This window comes from Ranitomeya imitator, chromosome 2 (genome assembly GCF_032444005.1).
Source record: "Ranitomeya imitator isolate aRanImi1 chromosome 2, aRanImi1.pri, whole genome shotgun sequence".
Classification (NCBI taxonomy): Eukaryota; Metazoa; Chordata; class Amphibia; order Anura; family Dendrobatidae; genus Ranitomeya; species Ranitomeya imitator.
This window is the reverse complement of record NC_091283.1, coordinates 84,538,558-84,557,562: the sequence shown is the minus strand read 5'-3', so window position 1 is coordinate 84,557,562 and position 19,005 is coordinate 84,538,558. Positions and strand designations below refer to the sequence as shown.

The following is a 19,005-nucleotide window of genomic DNA, read 5'->3' as shown; positions in this document are numbered from 1 at the left end:
GATTTCCGAATAAGGTTTGGCCAAGAGGATCCAGAGGATCCTCATAAAAGGGGAGGTACTGTTAGAATCTGTTTTGTTTTGACCATCCGCTAATTTATTGTGGTTTTCAGGCTGCTGTTCTTTTCCCCCTGATGCTGTGTTGTCTTGGTCACGTGATTGTATCACCCTTTATTACCCAGCACCTGCCTCCCATTCCTTGCTGGATAACAGTGTTAATCCGCTAGAGTTCTGGCTAGGTACTTAGACAGCTTTCTGTGTTTGATATTTTGCAGTTCTGGGATCCCTGGTTCTGCTATCTTTTGTTTCTGTTTTCAGTTTGTTTCTGCAGCCTTCTCTTGTACCCAGTCATTAGATCTCCTCCCCCTTATCTATAGGTCTTCGATGAGTTTAGACTAGGATCGTCGGTGGGTCTAATCGCAAGGAATGGGTCGCCCACTCCATCGTAGGATTTCAGCCTAGTCTTAGTGCAGGGTCAGCTTTCCCCTATCTCATCTAGTTCTGTGCTGCAGTTTCATAACAGATATTTCCCTCTTTCATAGCAAAATTAATGGTCAAACACTAACAGTGGACACAACCAATTGAAAGAGATCTACCTGATGCTTATGTAAATCAATATAGAAAATAAATATGAAAAAAGGATATGAAAAATACAGGGATCTCTTTAAAAATAACAGTAATTTTATTCATACAAACACTACAGTCAAGGAAATACATATGAATATTTTTCTGCCCAATGATGACAGATGTATTCTAGGAGTGATACCTTTATTGGCTAACCAGAAACCTGATTTTCTGGTTAGCCAATAAAGGTATCACTCCTAGAATACTTCTGTCATCATTGGGCAGAAAAATATTCACATCGATTTTTCTGGCTTAACACGGTGCCACAATACAATTTGTTATTGTACATCAAGGAAATACATAAAAACTTTTCAAAAGGCCTATAGCCTGCAAATACTGACCACAAGAAGAAAACCATATTAGACTTGTGGCCCCCCTAATATTTGCCTGTAGTAATTCTTTGAATAATATTGTTATTTTTAAAGAGATCCCTGCATTTTGCATACCACATTTTCTTCTTTCTTTTCTCATTGCTAAATTAACTCACTCAATACTTTTAAGTCAATACTCAAGTCAATACTCAAGAATTTCCTCATTCTACTTGTCTAAAATATCGGGAATAAAAGTTTATTTAATTGTTTAATCTCTGCATCTTTCAGCTTTTGTCATCTTGTCATTTTATAAAACTTGCATATATTAAATATCACATGATTACCACAAACTAGAGCACTCACTTTGTACCTCAAATCATTTGGTGAAATATTTTATAATCCTTAGGCTGACTTGAATCTTTGAATCTTCATTGTATATCTATGTACAGTGGACACATTAATGACACTTCTGTCATGCCAGTGTATATACAGTATTATCAAGGGTAAATGCAGTTAATTTCTTGTGAATCATACATTGACATGTACTTGGTTCATTTACGGTTTCTTCCCCTTGGTTTACATACCGTCTCTAGCATCAGACTATGATATGCACATTGACTAAAACAGCAAATTGACTTGGGCTCTCTGTATAGCTGGTATAATCATATCATTAGCGCTTGTAGATATAACAATCAGGAGAAAGTATTTTAAATTACACATTCTTTGATGGGACATATAATATAGTGAAGCTTGCAAGAGCTATTTAGGGCCACTTCTTTAACTCATCCTCTCAGCAATCAAGTATAATCTTTTCATGTTTATTTTTGTTCCATTTTTATCAAAGTTATAACTTTTTTAGTTTTTCTATTGGCTAAGCTATTTGAAAGCCAATTGTATCAGAATAAACCAGTTTTAAATGAAACCATTTTTTTTACCATACAAAAATTGGAAAAAAATGTTAATGTTAGGAATTATAAAAAAAATGAAATTTTACTATTGTATTCACGTTAAATAATTTTATATTTTTATTGATCACCCTATTACGACTGTGACAGTACCTAATATGTTAATTAATTCATTTATTAAAATCTGTATTATGAAAGGGGAAAAATAATTATTTTAAGTTCAATTTTTATTGATTCTATGTATGTTTTATGTATGTAACCCTTTCCGCCTGTAGAGAACAATAGAATCAATGGCACTTCAAAAAATAAATAACTAATAATATTTACCAGTAGAACAGAATGGTTTTTATAGCAGAGATCAGAGCTTAAGCTCCCATCACTGCTGTTCCTGACATTCATATCTATAGTGGATGTCAGAAAGGGGTTAATGCAAATACGTTACTTATTCGAAATGTTAAATCATTATTTTCTACACCTGTTGACTCTCATGAAAATTTATTGCTATGGGCTAAACAGTTACCTGTTTGTGATTTTCATACTGTCAGAAAAGAAATCTTCTTGAAGGTTGAATTTGCCATTATGGACATAATAGTGTATACAAAAAGACATAAAAGTTCAGCATATCCCATTATGCCAAGCAAAGCAATGGGAAATACATTGTATTGTAATTATGCTAAATAGGCCAGTGTATTTATAGCTATAACATACACATCAATTTCTCACTAAGATTCTCCAGAATGACCTTGATTTATGTATTTAATAGCTCCTTTGTTGACCATTGTCCCACATCATTTGTAATTACATGTTTATTAATAGATATTTGAAAAATGAAACATTTATATGATACAGAGTATTAGAAAGCACATTGAATCTGATAAAAAATGGATGAATTATCCACACAAAAAATATGGACGTTGGAAGTCTGTGAATATATGTATATTATTTGCAACACTGACCAAAAGATAAATATTTTCCATCAATGTATAGTGCTGCAAAATGGCAATACCATATAGCTGTGAGCTCGTTCATCTAGACAAAGCTGTCAAACTAAATGACAATGTCAACACTTTATCTTGCTATGTGGCATATGCATTTATATCTTGTTTGAAAGACCCTAAAAAAAACAAGAAATAAATTCAAGGAGACTCAATAAAGAGGAATTTGTATTTGCTGACAAACTTGTGTATTAAAGACACCATTACAGTACATATATCGAAGCAAATTTTCCATTAATCTCCCCTCATTAATTCTATTTTAATTAATCTAAGAAATGTTTAACCCCTTTACCCCCAAGGGTGGTTTGCACGTTATGGACCGGGCCAATTTTTACAATTCTGACCACTGTCCCTTTATGAGGTTATAACTCTGGAACGCTTCAACGGATTCCGGTGATTCTGACATTGTTTTCTCAAGATATATTGTACTTCATGATAGTGGTAAAATTTCTTTGATATTACCTGCGTTTATTTGTGAAAAAAACGGAAATTTGGCGAAAATTTTGAAAATTTCACAATTTTCCAACTTTGAATTTTTATGCAATTAAATCACAGAGATATGTCACACAAAATACTTAATAAGTAACATTTCCCACATGTCTACTTTACATCAGCACAATTTTGGAACTAAAAATTTTTTTGTTAGGGAGTTATAAGGGTTGAAAGTTGACCAGCAATTTCTTATTTTTACAACACCATTTTATTTTAGGGACCACATCTCTTTTGAAGTCATTTTGAGGGGTCTATTTGATAGAAAATACCCAAGTGTGACACCATTCTAAAAACTGCACCCCTGGAGGTTCTCAAAACCACATTCAAGAAGTTTATTAACCCTTCAGGTGCTTCACAGGAATTTTTGGAATGTTTAAATAAAAATTAACATTTAACTTTTTTTCACAAAAAATTTACTTCAGCTCCAATTTGTTTTATTTTACCAAGGGTTACAGGAGAAAATGGACCCCAAACGTTGTTGTACAATTTGTCCTGAGTACGCTGATACCCTATATGTGGGGGCTAACCACAGTTTAGGCACATGGCAGAGCTCGGAAGGGAAGGAGCGCCATTTGACTTTTCAATGCAAAATTGATCGGAATTGAGATGGGACGCCATGTTGCGTTTGGAGAGCCACTGTTGTGCCTAAACATTGAAACCCCCCACAAGTGACACCATTTTGGAAAGTAGACCCCCTAAGGAACTTATCTAGAGGTGTGGTGAGCACTTTGACCCACCAAGTGCTTCACAGAAGTTTATAATGCAGAACCGTAAAAATAAAAAATCAATTGTTTTCACAAAAATTATTTTTCGTCCCCATTTTTTTATTTTCCCAATGGTAAGAGAAGAAATTGGACCACAAAAGTTGTGGCACAATTTGTCCTGAGTACTCTGATACCCCATATGTGGGGGTAAACCATTGTTTGGGCGCATGGGAGAGCTCGGAAGGGAAGGAGCGCCGTTTGACCTTTCAATGCAAAATTGACAGGAATTGAGATCGGACGCCATGTTGCGTTTGGAGAGCCACTGATGTGCCTAAACATTGAAACCCCCCACAAGTGACACCATTTTGGAAAGTAGACCCCCTAAGGAACTTATCTAGAGGTGTGGTGAGCACTTTGACCCACCAAGTGCTTCACAGAAGTTTATAATGCAGAACCATAAAAATAAAAAATCATTTTTTTTTCACAAAAATTATCTTTTCGCCCCCAATTTTTTATTTTCCCAATGGTAAGAGAAGAAATTGGACCACAAAAGTTGTGGCACAATTTGTCCTGAGTACTCTGATACCCCATATGTGGGGGTAAACCATTGTTTGGGCGCATGGGAGAGCTCGTAAGGGAAGGAGCGCCGTTTGACCTTTCAATGCAAAATTGACAGGAATTGAGATGGGACGCCATGTTGCGTTTGGAGAGCCACTGATGTACCTAAACATTGAAACCCCCCACAAGTGACACCATTTTGAAAAGTAGACCCCCTAAGGAACTTATCTAGATGTGTGGTGAGCACTTTGACCCAATAAGAGCTTCACAGAAGTTTATAATGCAGAGCCGTAAAAATAAAACAAAAATTTTTTCCCACAAAAATAATTTTTTAGCCCCCAGTTTTGTATTTTCCTGAGGGTAACAGGAGAAATTGGACCCCAAAAGTTGTTGTGCAATTTGTCCTGAGTGCGCTGATACCCTATATGTGGGGGAGAACCAGCGTTTAGGCGCATGGGAGGGCTCGGAAGGGAAGGAGCGCCATTTGGAATACAGACTTAGATGGAATGGTCTGCAGGCGTCACATTGTGTTTGCAGAGCACCTAATGTACCTAAACAGTAGAAACCAACCACAAGTGACACCATATTAGAAACTAGACCCCCCCAAGGAACTTATCTAGATGTGTTGTGAGAACTTTGAGCCCCCAACTATTTCACTACAGTTTATAACGCAGAGCCGTGAAAATAAAAAAAAAATTTCCCCTCAAAATTATTTTTTAGCCCCCAGTTTTGTATTTTCTCGAGGGTAAAAGGAGAAATTGGACCCCAAAAGTTGTTGTCCAATTTGTCCTGAGCGCGCTGATGCCCCATATGTGGGGGGGAACCAGCGTTTGGGCGCATGGGAGGGCTCGGAAGGGAAGGAGCACCATTTGGAATGCAGACTTAGATGGAATGGTCTGCAGGTGTCACATTGCGTTTGCAGAGCCCCTAATATACCTAAACAGTAGAAACCCCCACAAGTGACCCCATATTGGAAACTAGACCCCCCCACGAACTTATCTAGATGTGTTGTGAGAACTTTGAGCCCCCAAGTGTTTCACCACAGTTTATAACGCAGAGCCGTGACAATAAAAAATCTCTTTTTTTCCCACAAAAATTATTTTTTAGCCTCCAGTTTTGTATTTTCCCAAGGGTAACAGGAGAAATTGGACCCCAAAAGTTGTTGTCCAATTTGTCCTGAGTACGCTGATACCCTATATGTTGGGGTAAACTCCTGTTTGGGCACACGGGAGAGCTCGGAAGGGAAGGAGCACTGTTTTACTTTTTCAATGCAGAATTGGATGGAATTGAGATCGGTCGCCATGTCGCGTTTGGAGATCCCCCTGATGTGCCTAAACAGTGGAAACCCCCCAATTATAACTGAAACCCTAATCCAAACACACCCCTAACCCTAATCCCAACGGTAACCCTAACCACACCTCTAACCCCGAGACACCCCTAATCCTAATCCCAATCGCAAATGTAATCCAAACCCTAACCCTAACTTTAGCCCCAACCCTAACTGTAGCCTTAACCCTAACCCTAGCCCTAACCCTAGCCCCAACCCTAACCCTAGCCCTAGCCCTAGCCCTAGCCCTAACCCTAGTCCCAACCCTAGCCCTAGCCCTAACCCTAGCCCTAAACCTAGCCCTAAACCTAGCCCTAACCCTAGCCCTAGCCCTAACCCTAGCCCTAACCCTAACCCTAACCCTAGCCCTAACCCTAGCCCTATCCCTAGCCCTAACCCTAGCCCTAACTCTAGCCCTAACTTTAGCCCTAACCCTAGCCCTAACCCTAGCCCTAACCCTAATGGGAAAATGGAAATAAATACATTTTTTTCATTTACTTTTATAGCGGGTTTGTTAGCGGATTTTTATGATTGACAGCCGTCACACACTGAAAGACGCTTTATATTGCAAAAAATATTTTTTGCGTTACCACATTTTGAGAGCTATAATTTTTCCATATTTGAGTCCACAGAGTCATGTGAGGTCTTGTTTTTTGCGGGACGAGTTGACATTTTTATTGGTAACATTTTCGGGCACGTGACATTTTTTGATCGCTTTTTATTCCGATTTTTGTAAGGCAGAATGACCAAAAACCAGCTATTCATGAATTTCTTTTGGGGGAGGCGTTTATACCGTTCCGCGTTTGGTAAAATTGATAAAGCAGTTTTATTCTTCGGTTCAGTACGATTACAGCGACACCTCATTTATATCATTTTTTTTATGTTTTGGCGCTTTTATACGATAAAAACTATTTTATAGAAAAAAATAATTATTTTTGCATCGCTTTATTCTCAGGAATATAACTTTTTTATTTTTTTGCTGATGTTGCTGTATTGCGGCTCATTTTTTGCGGGACAAGATGACGCTTTCAGCGGTACCATGGTTATTTATATCCGTCTTTTAGATCGCGTGTTATTCCACTTTTTGTTTGGCAGTATGATAATAAAGCGTTGTTTTTTGCCTCGTTTTTTTTTTTTTTCTTACGGTATTTACTGAAGGGGTTAACTAGTGGGCCAGTTTTATAGGTCGGGTCGTTACGGACGCGGCGATACTAAATATGTGTACTTTTATTGTTTTGTTTTTTTTATTTAGATAAAGAAATGTATTTATGGGAATAATATATCTATTTTTTTTTCATTATTTAGGATTTTTTTTTTTTTTTTTTTACACACTTGGAAATTTTTTTTTTTACTTTTTTACTTTGTCCCAGGGGGGGACAATACAGATCGGTGATCTGCCAGTTTGCACAGCACTCTGACAGATCACCGATCTGTCTGAGAGCAGTGCAGGGTTACCAAGTGCCTGCTCTGAGCAGGCACTTGGTAAGCCACCTCCCTCCCTGCAGGACCCGGATCCGCGGCCATTTTGGATCCGGGACTTACTGCAGGGAGGGAGGTAGGAGACCCCCGGAGCAACGCGATCACATCGCGTTGCTGCGGGGGTCTCAGGGAAGCACACAGGGAGCCCCCTCCCTGCGCGATGCTTCCCTGCACCGCCGGCACATCGCGATCATCTTTGATCGCGGTGTGCCGGGGGTTAATGTGCCGGCGGCGGTCCGTGACCGCTCCTGGCACATAGTGCCGGATGTCAGCTGCGATAAGCAGCTGACACCCGGCCGCGATCGGCCGCGCTCCCCCCATGAGCGCGACCGATCGCGCTGGACGTAATATTCCGTCCTTGGGAATTAAGGCCCACCCCACATGGACGGAATATTACGTCCAATGGCAGAAAGGGGTTAAAGAAGACAGTACTCCTTCATGACACTTTGAATACATCTGCCCCATAGTTTCCACACTTTACTGTATTTGTTAGTCTCCTTAGGATACTTGAACATGTTATCTTTCAATTGCTTGTACTATGCACAGCATATATAGCATATATATTGCTGTGTAAGGATGAAGACCAGGCTGCAAGTACCTGTATTGAGCCGGGTCCGGAACTGCTGAGGCTTCGTCCCTTGTTTCCTGGGGGAATGCAAAAATGACTGGACCTGGGCTCTGACCCGAAAGCTGAGGGCACGGTTATAAGTAGTGTTGAGCGATACTTTCCGATATTCAGAAATATTGGGATCGGATTGGATCGGCCGATATCGATACCGGAAAGCAATGGAAGTCAATGGGACACAAATATCGGAATGAAAATAAGCCCTTTCTTTCATTGTACATCCTGTTCTAGAGGGGGGAAGAGTGTGGGCGGTGCGTGGGCGGACACTGTGTGTCTGTGTGGGACCGTGGTGGGTCTGTGCGGGCCTGCCGGGGGTCTGTACGGGCCTGTCTGGGGTCTGTGCAGGCTGCCAGGGGTCTGTGCGGGCCTGCCGGGGGTCTGTTTCTGGAGAACCTAGAGAGCGGTCGCATCAGCTGATGCTGCCATTCTCTACGGGAGATCGTCGTGGGACACTCGTGGATTTCTGCGGATCAGGGAGTATATTGGTTGTTTTTTTTATTATCGTATTTTTTTACAGATGACACTGGCTTCGGGGAACAAAGTGACAAGTAATGGTGAGTATGTACTCCATGTTTAATGTACTGTATGTCTGAATGTATGTATTGTATGTAATGTATGAATGTACTGTATGTAGTATGTATGTATGTATGTAGTATGTATGTTTTTTTTTTCATTCAACACATTAGCCGGATGATGGGACTACTACTGTCCCATCATTGTTTATTGTGCCAATCACTGTCACTGTAGTAGGCATCGTCCGATGGGACTTCTAGTCCCATCGGACGATGCCTGCATACATGCACAGAGCCCCGGCAGCCTGCAGAAAGCCCCATCACAGCCCACACAGAGCCCTGGCACACACGCACAGAGCCCCGACACACCGCACAGAGCCCCGGCAGCCTGCACAGAGCCCTGTCACGCCACACAGAGCCCCGGCACACCGCACAGAGCCCCGACACACACGCATAGAGCCCAGAACACAAGCACAGAGCCCCGGCACACAAGCACAGATCCCCGGCACACACGCACAGAGCCCTGGCAGGCACGCACAGAGCCCCGGCAGGCACGCACAGAGCCCCGGCATGCTGCACAGAGCCCCGGAACGCCACACAGAGTCCCGACACGCTGCACAGAGCCCTGGCAGGCCCGCACCGACCCCCGGCAGGCACACACAGACCCCCGGCAAGCCAGTACAGACCCCGAGAGGCCCGTACAGATCCCCGGCAGGCCCACACAGACCCCGCACACACACACAGACACGCACAGTGTCCACCTACACACCACCCACACTTTTTCCCCCTCCAGAACAGGATGTAGAAGGACAGAAAGGGCTTATTTACATTCCAATATTTGTGTCCCATTGACTTGCATTGGTATCGTGTATCGGTATCGGCGATATCCGATATTTTTTGGATATCGGCCGATCCAATCCAATACCGATATTTCTGGATATCGGAAGGTATCTCTCAACACTAGTTCTGAGTGATGGAATCAATCCCTGCCACTATTAGGCGACCTTTCAGTGGATTCAGACCTTTGTGTACCTTAGGCAATGAATAGAACACCGCCAGTACTGGAAACTTAGGGCACATGAAGTCAAACTTATTCTTTGATATCAGACCCCTAACTTTTGCCTCAGTCAGCAACACCTTGATGACATTCATAAATTCCTCTGTGGGATCCCCTTTCAATAGTTTATATGTCATTACATCTTTGAGAATGTCTTCACACATAGTCTGATACTGGCTGCAGTCCAAACCACCAAATTCCCCCTTTATCAGAAGGTTTAAGCACACAGTCTTTTTTGGTGGCCAGTCCATCAAGTGCTTCCCTTTTACCCCTTGTCAAGTTGGAGTAGTGTCTACCTCCCACAGTGCCTATCTTTTCCAATTCTTCCACCACCAATCGTAAAAATATCTCAATACTATTATGACCGTCTAAAGGGGGAATTATTTTGGTTTTTGGTTTTAGGTCCGTAAATGGACCCAAATCTATTGGTCTCTCACTGTCCAACAAAAGATCAGTAAGAATTCTGACACTTGGCAAGTCCTCTTCGGTAACTCCTAGGGATTCATAATCAGCCCTATCATCAGCTTTAAAAACCTTTTTCCACCTCATCTTTCTCACAAATAAGTTGATATCCTTAACCCAGCCAAACTAACCAAACGATTTGTAGGAACAAACGAGAGACCCCTATACAAGACTGATTTTTCCACTGTTGTCAATGAGTAAGAGGAAAGATTTATAATTAAATTATCCTCAATTACTTTTTAGTTTTGTTGTTCTCTTTCTCTTTTGTGGGGTCTGAGCCCACCACCTTCTTCTCTAAAAAAAGATAAGGAGGATGATGAAGAAGGCCCTGAGGGGAACGTTTCCTTTCTGTAACTGTTTCTTGTCATAATATATCCCCTGCGTTCCTGTCTTTCCCATTTTTGCCTGTTATTTCTTCGACATACCCCTCCAAAGATCCCCCTCCCTTCAAACAGTCCTGCTGCCCCTCTATCCGTATCTGATGAATCAATATCTGAAGATGATATATCGGTAGTAACCTGTACTCTCCTATCTTCCTGTAAAAAAGTGTAAATCCTTTTCTCTTTAAACTCGTGTATGTCCCGAGTAAATTATTTATGTTTCCTCGCTTTTATCTCACTCTGAAATTGCTCTACAGTTGTTTGAAGGGTAGCTTCCCTCCTAGAAAAATCCGTGTGACTTTTAAACTTGGGAACCTCCTCCACTAAATCTGCTAACTTCTTGGAGGTAATCTCTAAAGGTACCGTCACACTCAGCGACGCTGCAGCGATATAGACAACGTGCCGACCTAAACTACATCGCTGGAGCGTCGCTGTTTAGGTCGCTGTAGAGATGTCAAACACAGCAACTCCAGAATGATGCAGGAGCGATCCAGTGATCTAGCGGCGACTCACTTCTCGTTCTCGCTGGTTGTTAGCTCCATGTCAAACAGCCGGAGGGTACTGATCCGACACACATCTAGGGGCCCTATGCTCGTTGCTGGCGTCGTTGCTTTTGATGTCAAACATGACGATACACGCCGATCTGGTGTCAAAATAAAGTTCTGGACTTCTAGCTCCGACCAGCGATGTCACAGCGGGATCCAGATCGCTGCTGCATGTCAAACACAACGAGATCACTATCCAGGACGCTGCAACGTCACGGATTGTTGTCGTTCTCTTTGCAAAGTTGCTGAGTGTGACAGTACCTTAAGGTTTCCTTTTCTTCCTCCAGCAGTGTAGTCAGAAATCTTAAAGAACTTTCTGTTAGTTCTGCCTCCCACTTTTTAAGGAGATCAGCAGACCTAGCCCTACGTGCTGGTGTAATGGAGATTCTCAAACCTTTAGGTACTATCTTGTTTTTTATATAGTTCTCCAATGACTGTGTTTCCCACCATAAGCGAATATTGTCCTTATATCAAACAGTCAAATTATTGAAGAGACTTCTCAAATCAGTATTTTTAGTCCCACCCTCCTCCTCCAATTCAGAGAAGGCATCTAAGGCATCAGCAGCCCATTGATCCCTATTTATGGTCCCAGATAGAAAACCCGCCATACACAAATCGTATTACATCACAGATCATAAGATAGAAGGTGCAACAATTTTTCAATTCACCGCCAAAAAACACCATATATTAGAAGATAGTATACACAATAAAACTAAAACATTTAATAATTTTCTATAAAAAACATTTCTATAAAAAATTCACACCACATACGACCTTGGACTAATGTCAGTTGTTTGACAAGAAAAAAGATACAAGGTGCACTGTATCCCTAATCTATAAACTATCTATTCCCTACCTTGCTGCGGAGGTTGGCACCCTATATCCTGCGCAATGGCGCCCCCGCTCAACGCAGGCTCTTTTTTCTTGTCAAACAACTGACATTAGTCCAAGGTCGTATGTGGTGTGAATTTTTTATAGAACTTTTTTTATAGAAAATTATTAAATGTTAAGTTTTATTGTGCATACTATTTTCTAATATATGGTGTTTTTTGGCGGTGAATTGATGGATCTACAGACAATTTTACAAACAACTTTTACTGGATAACAAGTGGTCTTTATTAAGAAGAAAGAATTTAGTGAGAGAGGAATAATTGATCATGTTTACTGACTTTGTGCAAAGCATAAAATGTCCTTACACTTAGTATATCTTTAAGTTTACTATATGCTTCCTGTATGCTTGTCTCTATTTTTGTCAAAGTATGCCGAATTTATATTCTGTCTCATTACCATACAGTACATGGACCGCATTATTTGAGATGTTCTGTCAAAGGCTTTTAGATAGAAGATCAGTTAAATTCAAGTTTCTCTGAAGTAACAGAGGACCCTCGGTTCAGAACATGAAATTTCTTGCTGAATAGCATTGAATATAATTTCAGAAGATTGAAGAGTTCATAGGACAAACCGACACTGGGCTCACATTTTGGATGATGGTCTGTAGAGTTTGACAGATGATTTATCTAGGTGAGTAAATTATAGATTACTAGTTGACATGCTGGATTGTAAGGTACATATGAGTTGATAGGTTATTTGTTTTTATTTTTCAATTTAGACATTATAAATTGAGATATATTCATTTTTTAAACTAAAACATTTCTAAACCCTGAAAAAATAAACACAATCCAGATGAATGTAATGACTAAATGGAATCCTTTTAGTATCATCCTTTCTAAAATGTAATATTATATTGTAAAAAAAAATAAAGAAAATAAAGGCTTTCACATATTAGGATCATTCAGTGTCCTTAAAAAATCATATAGTGAAAACAAATGATGATTCAGTAAACCAAGGCTAAGATTCTTATGGAACATGCGTTCAATAAATAGTGTTCCCCTTATAGAGAGAATCTACAATATATTGTGTAAATTAGAGGGAATCTGTCAGCAGGTTTTTGCTATGTAACCTAAGGGCAACATGAGGTAGGTGGCAGCTTTTGGGCTCCGCTACCTGCTACATCTTAAAATTCTGATTATATCACAACTGCTACATCCAATAAATTAAGTGATGCATCACTGGAACCAGGGTCTCTTTTCCTACATTATGCTGCTCTGAGATAAAGTATCAAAAACCAGTTGATAGAATCCCTTTAAAGGTATTCGACAATTTATCATTATTTTTATAAATATGTTGGAGACCTGATTTTGGATCACATAGCACGTATTACAGATGCTCTTCCTGCACTAATTTAGGCTGCCTTGTTATAATAATAATAGTTTTATTTTTATAGCGTCAACATATTTCACTGTGCTTTACATTTTAGAGGGGACTTCTACACACAATAAAAGACAATACAGAAAAGCAATAATCACATAAATTAACAGATACCAAAAGAAGTCTTGGCCCTGCTCGCAAACGTACAATCTATGAGAAAATAGGGGAGACACAAAAGGTGGATGGTAACAATTGCTTTCATTGTTCTGACCAGCCTTGAATGTAATAAATCGGGTTTTCATGTAATGCTGTATGAACCGGTAACCAACCAGTATGTTTAAAACTACAGACACAGATGGTTATTAAATGCATAAAGGGTGTGATGACAGGGATAGTATGATAAGTAAGTTGAGGAGGTAGGCTAGACTGAAGAAATGCATTTTTAGGGCACGCTTAAACTGTAGATATTGGGAATGAATTGAAATGTCCTGGGTAGTGTATTCCAAAGAACTGGCGCAGCACTCAAGAAGTCTTGAAGATGGGAGTGGGAGGTTCAGATTACTGAGGATGGTAATCTTAGGCTACGTTCACATTTGCGTTGTGCGGCGCTGCGTCGGCGACGCAACGCACAACGCAACCGCATGCGTCGCTTTTTGCATGGTTTTGGGCGCAGGAAAAACTGCATCATGCAGCGTTCCCTGCGCCCTGACGCATGCGCTGCAGCAACGCATGCATAGCAAAACGCAAATGCAACGCATGTCCATGCGCCCCCATGTTAAATATAGGGGCGCATGGCGCGTGCGTCACCGCAGCTGTGCCCGACGCAGCCGGGAGCGGCGCAAATGTGAACGTAGCCTTAGGTCATTAGCATAATGGAGAGCACTGGAAGGGTGGTAGCAAAATCTTACAGACAAATCAATGTTTTGTTAATTTCTGGGTCTTTCTTAGAATTATGGAATACAAATACCACTTTAGGCTGTAGAACAAAAAGTAGATATTTGATGTACAACCTTTTTATTAGTTTTAGGGTGCAATCACTTTTTCACACAGAGCCCTGTAGGTTTGGATTTCTTTTTCCATTAATAATAAAGACCTTCATTTAAAAACTGCATTTTATTTTTATTTGTGTTATCTTTGTCAAATATTTACATTTTTTTTTGGTGATCTGAAACTTTTAAGTGTAATATACATGCAAAAGAATAGGACATCAGTAAGGGGCAAACACTTTTTCACACAACTGTATTTTATTTTCTCCACAGTAGCTATCATGAGAAAACCAGTCACAAGGCAGTGTTCAAGCAGATGACTGATTACAATGGGATATATCAATAGGACTCCTGCTATGAATACTTTTTTAAAAGACCAAAGTTGGGATTGTCTCACTAGATTAGCAATTTAAACCATCTACCACTTTGATCTTATTAATTCAATCAGGTACAACTACAAATTAACTTTAATATCTATTGATTGTAACTAGTGTTGAGCGATACCGTCCGATACTTGAAAGTATCGGTATCGGATAGTATCGGCCGATACCCGAAAAATATCGGATATCGCCGATACCGATATCCGATACCAATATAAGTCAATGGGACATCAAGTATCGGAAGGTATTCTCATGGTTCCCAGGGTCTGAAGGAGAGGAAACTCTCCTTCAGGCCCTGGGATCCATAGGGATGTGTAAAATAAAGAATTAAAATAAAAAATATTGATATATTTACCTCTCCGGCGGCCCCTGAACTCAGCGCGGGTAACCGGCAGGCTTCTTTGTTCAAAATCAGCGCTTTTAGGACCTGAGAATCACGTCCCGGCTTCTGATTGGTCGCGGGTAGTGTTGAGCATTCCGATACCGCAAGTATCGGGTATCGGCCGATACTTGCGGTATCGGAATTCCGATACCGAGATCCGATATTTTTGTGATATCGGGTATCGGTATCGGAAGTGTAAAATAAAGAATTAAAATAAAAAATATTGTTATATTCACCTCTCCGGCGGCCCCTGGACATCAGCGGGAGGATCCGGCGTCCGGCACGGCTTCTTTCTTCAAAATGCGCGCCTTCAGGACCTGTGGAATGACGTCCCGGCTTCTGATTGGTCGCGTGCCGCCCATGTGACCGCCACGCGACCAATCAGAAGCCGCGACGTCATTCCTCAGCTAAAGTCCTAGAATGAGCGCCTTCTAGGACCTGAGGAATGACGTCGCGGCTTCTGATTGGTCGCGTGGCGGTCACATGGGCGGCACGCGACCAATCAGAAGCCGGGACGTCATTCCACAGGTCCTGAAGGCGCGCATTTTGAAGAAAGAAGCCGTGCCGGACGCCGGATCCTCCCGCTGATGTCCAGGGGCCGCCGGAGAGGTGAATATAACAATATTTTTTATTTTAATTCTTTATTTTACACTTTAATATGGATCCCAGGGCCTGAAGGAGAGTTTCCTCTCCTTCAGACCCTGGGATCCATGAGGATACCTTCCGATACTTGATGTCCCATTGACTTGTATTGGTATCGGATATCGGTATCGGCGATATCCGATATTTTTCGGGTATCGGCCGATACTATCCGATACCGATACTTTCAAGTATCGGACGGTATCGCTCAACACTAGTCGCGGGCCGCCCATGTGACCGCCACGCGACCAATCACAAGCAGCGACGTCACCGCAAGCTATTAGCGCGCTCATTTTTGAAAAATTAGCGCATTAATGACTTTCAAAGATGTAGCGGCTTGTGATTGGTCGCGGCCACGCGACCAATCACAAGCCGCGACGTCACCGCAAGCTATTAACGCGCTCATTTTTAAAAATGAGCGCGTTAATGACTTTCAAAGACGTAGCGGCTTGTGATTGGTCGCGTGGCCGCGACCAATCACAAGCCGCGACGTCTTTGAAAGCCATTAACGCGCTCATTTTTAAAAATGAGCGCGTTAATAGCTTGCGGTGTCGTCGCGGCTTGTGATTGGTCGCGGCCACGCGACCAATCACAAGCCGCTACGTCTTTGAAAGCCATTAACACGCTCATTTTTAAAAATGAGCGCGTTAATAGCTTGCGGTGACGTCGCGGCTTGTGATTGGTCGCGGCCACGCGACCAATCACAAGCCGCTACGTCTGTGAAAGTCATTAACGCGCTCATTTTTAAAAATGAGCGCGTTAATAGCTTGCGGTGACGTCGCGGCTTGTGATTGGTCGCGGCCACGCGACCAATCACAAGCCGCTACGTCTTTGAAAGTCATTAACGCGCTCATTTTTAAAAATGAGCGCGTTAATAGCTTGCGGTGACGTCGCGGCTTGTGATTGGTCGTGTGGCCGCGACCAATCACAAGCCGCTACGTCTTTGAAAGTCATTAACGCGCTCATTTTTCAAAAATGAGCGCGCTAATAGCTTGCAGTGACGTCGCGGCTTGTGATTGGTCGCGTGGCGGTCACATGGGCGGCCCGCGACCAATCAGAAGCCGGGACGTGATTCTCAGGTCCTAAAAGCGCTGATTTTGAACAACGAAGCCTGCCGGTTACCCGCGCTGAGTCCAGGGGCCGCCGGAGAGGTAAATATATCAATATTTTTAATTTTAATTCTTTATTTTACACATCTCTATGTATCCGATACCGATACCCGATACCACAAAAGTATCGGATCTCGGTATCGGAATTCCGATACCGCAAGTATCGGCCGATACCCGATACTTGCGGTATCGGAATGCTCAACACTAATTGTAACCTATACTTATTATAGAGACAGACTTTTTTCCTGATTATTAATAGTTAACAATAAAGAAAAAAAGTATTATTCAGGGACAATGTGATAATTTTGCATGTGCTTGTGTGATTACTTGTAATTCCTGTGAGTGAAATATCACATTACTATAATGTTCTCCATTTGTATTTCTACCAGAAAGTAAGAAATTATGCATTTAGCGCTAAAATGAATACATTTTTTCTATCAATATTTTATGAACATTTTTAGCTATCTACTGCCTGATGTGTTGGGATATTATGCTCAGACCATCTGTTCCTTTATTTTTAATAAATGCCAAGTTGTTAGATACAAATTATCACCATCATTAATAAAGGTGGATTTTTTTTACTAGAACCAGACTTTTTGCATCTTTGGGTTAACTATAGTGTTGAACTCTATTTTCTTAAAAGACAGCATAGCAAGTGTGTCAAAGTATAGAAAAAACTGACTGGCACTTCCAAACAGAAAAACAAATGTGAACAGGTGCAAGCTAAGGGAGCCACTCTCATTTATGACTAACAATTTAAGGCTGCACTCTGAAATGCCATAATATGTAAACATTGAATATATGACATTGGAACTGCATCACTGTTGTAGAAAACATGTTAAAAAATGAAGGTACTTACTTTTCACAAATTGGCCAACTTGTGTGAGCCCAAGAGCCAGCGACAAGGCGTACACCTTTGGTGGGACCTAGAAAAGTAGTGAGGTTTCAATTTCATACATTCAGTGTTTATATATTAGTGTATTTCAGAGTGCAGCTTTAATTTGCTAACAAGTGTCAAAGTTCAATTCTGACTGTGATATGTATTATTTTTATCTTTACAGTGCCTGGAAATTTTCCACTTTTGTTTCATGCAGACCTGTCACAAAATTTCACCAACTGCATATATTAATACATAGACCTCAGCTGTAGCTGAACTCACAGAATTATAATTTTACTGTCAGTACCATTCAGTTATTATAACATGGATTATCAGTAGTGATGAGCGAGTATGCTCGTTACTCGACATTTCTGAGCATGCTCGGGTGATCTCTGAGCATTTTGGGAGTGCTCTGGGATTTAGTATGTGTCACCGCAGCTGCATGATTTGTGGCTGCTAGACAGCCTGAATACATGTGGGGTTCCCTAACAAACATGCAATCCACACATATATTTAGGCTGTTTAGCAGCCGCAAATCATGCAGCTGGTGTGACACGAACGAAATCTCCTAGCACGCCCAAAATACTTGGAGATCACCAGAGCATGCTCGGAAATCTCGAGTAGCGAGCATACTCTCTCATCACTAATTATCAGTAATTACACTAACCTCATCTGGTCAAAAATATATATGCAATATACTGTATGCAGTTTGTTCTGAGACAGATCTAAAAACTGTATATATCAATTTTAGCAACTTGAGAAACATTAACATACATTTTATATCTTGCCATGCAAGAAAATAGCTAAAGAGTGAGAGAGCTCATGATTTGAAGTGATTTCAAACTTCATTTACTAAGCTTAATTGACAGCTGTAGCTTGTACTGAGCAATGTGAAATTTTTAGCAGCAGAGAGGAACGACCCTGAGGAGCTGTCAATCAGGCTAGGTGAGCAGAGATTGAGATTAAACTTTAACCCATTAATCCCATTTGATGTACTATCCCATCAAGGTGACCTGGGACTTAATACGTCATAGTGGTACGTCATAGTGATCGGCCACGTTCACGGGGGAGCACGGCCGGGTGGCAGCTGACATCTGGCACTATATGCCAGGAGCGGTCACGGACCGCCTCGGCACACTAACCCCTGGCACACTGCGATCAAACATGATTGCAGTGTTCCGGCGGTATAGGGAAGCATCGCACAGGGAGGGGGCTCACTGCGTGCTTCCCTGAGACCCACGGAGCAACGCGATGTGATCGCGTTGCTTCAAGGGTCTCCTACCTTCTTCTCTCTGCAGGCCCTGGATCCAAAATGGCCATGGGGTTGCATCCGGGTCCTGCAGGGAGGTGGCTAACAAGCACCTGCTCAGAGCAGGCGCTGGTAAGCCAGCAGCAGTGCACGTCAGATCACTAATCTGACAAAGTGGTCTGCAAAGTGTCAGATCAGCGAT

General features: G+C 41.5%; 1 long non-coding RNA gene across 1 annotated transcript in view; it reads right to left on the bottom strand.

The window, feature by feature from the left end:
• The window catches only part of LOC138667211 (uncharacterized), a 70,441-nt gene extending 52,845 nt beyond the window's left edge, over positions 1-17,596 (bottom strand). The window contains exon 1 of the long non-coding RNA XR_011318647.1: positions 17,537-17,596. This is a non-coding gene — a long non-coding RNA (uncharacterized lncRNA). The remainder of the gene's footprint in view (positions 1-17,536) is intronic.
• Between the last annotated feature and the right edge of the window lie 1,409 nt (positions 17,597-19,005).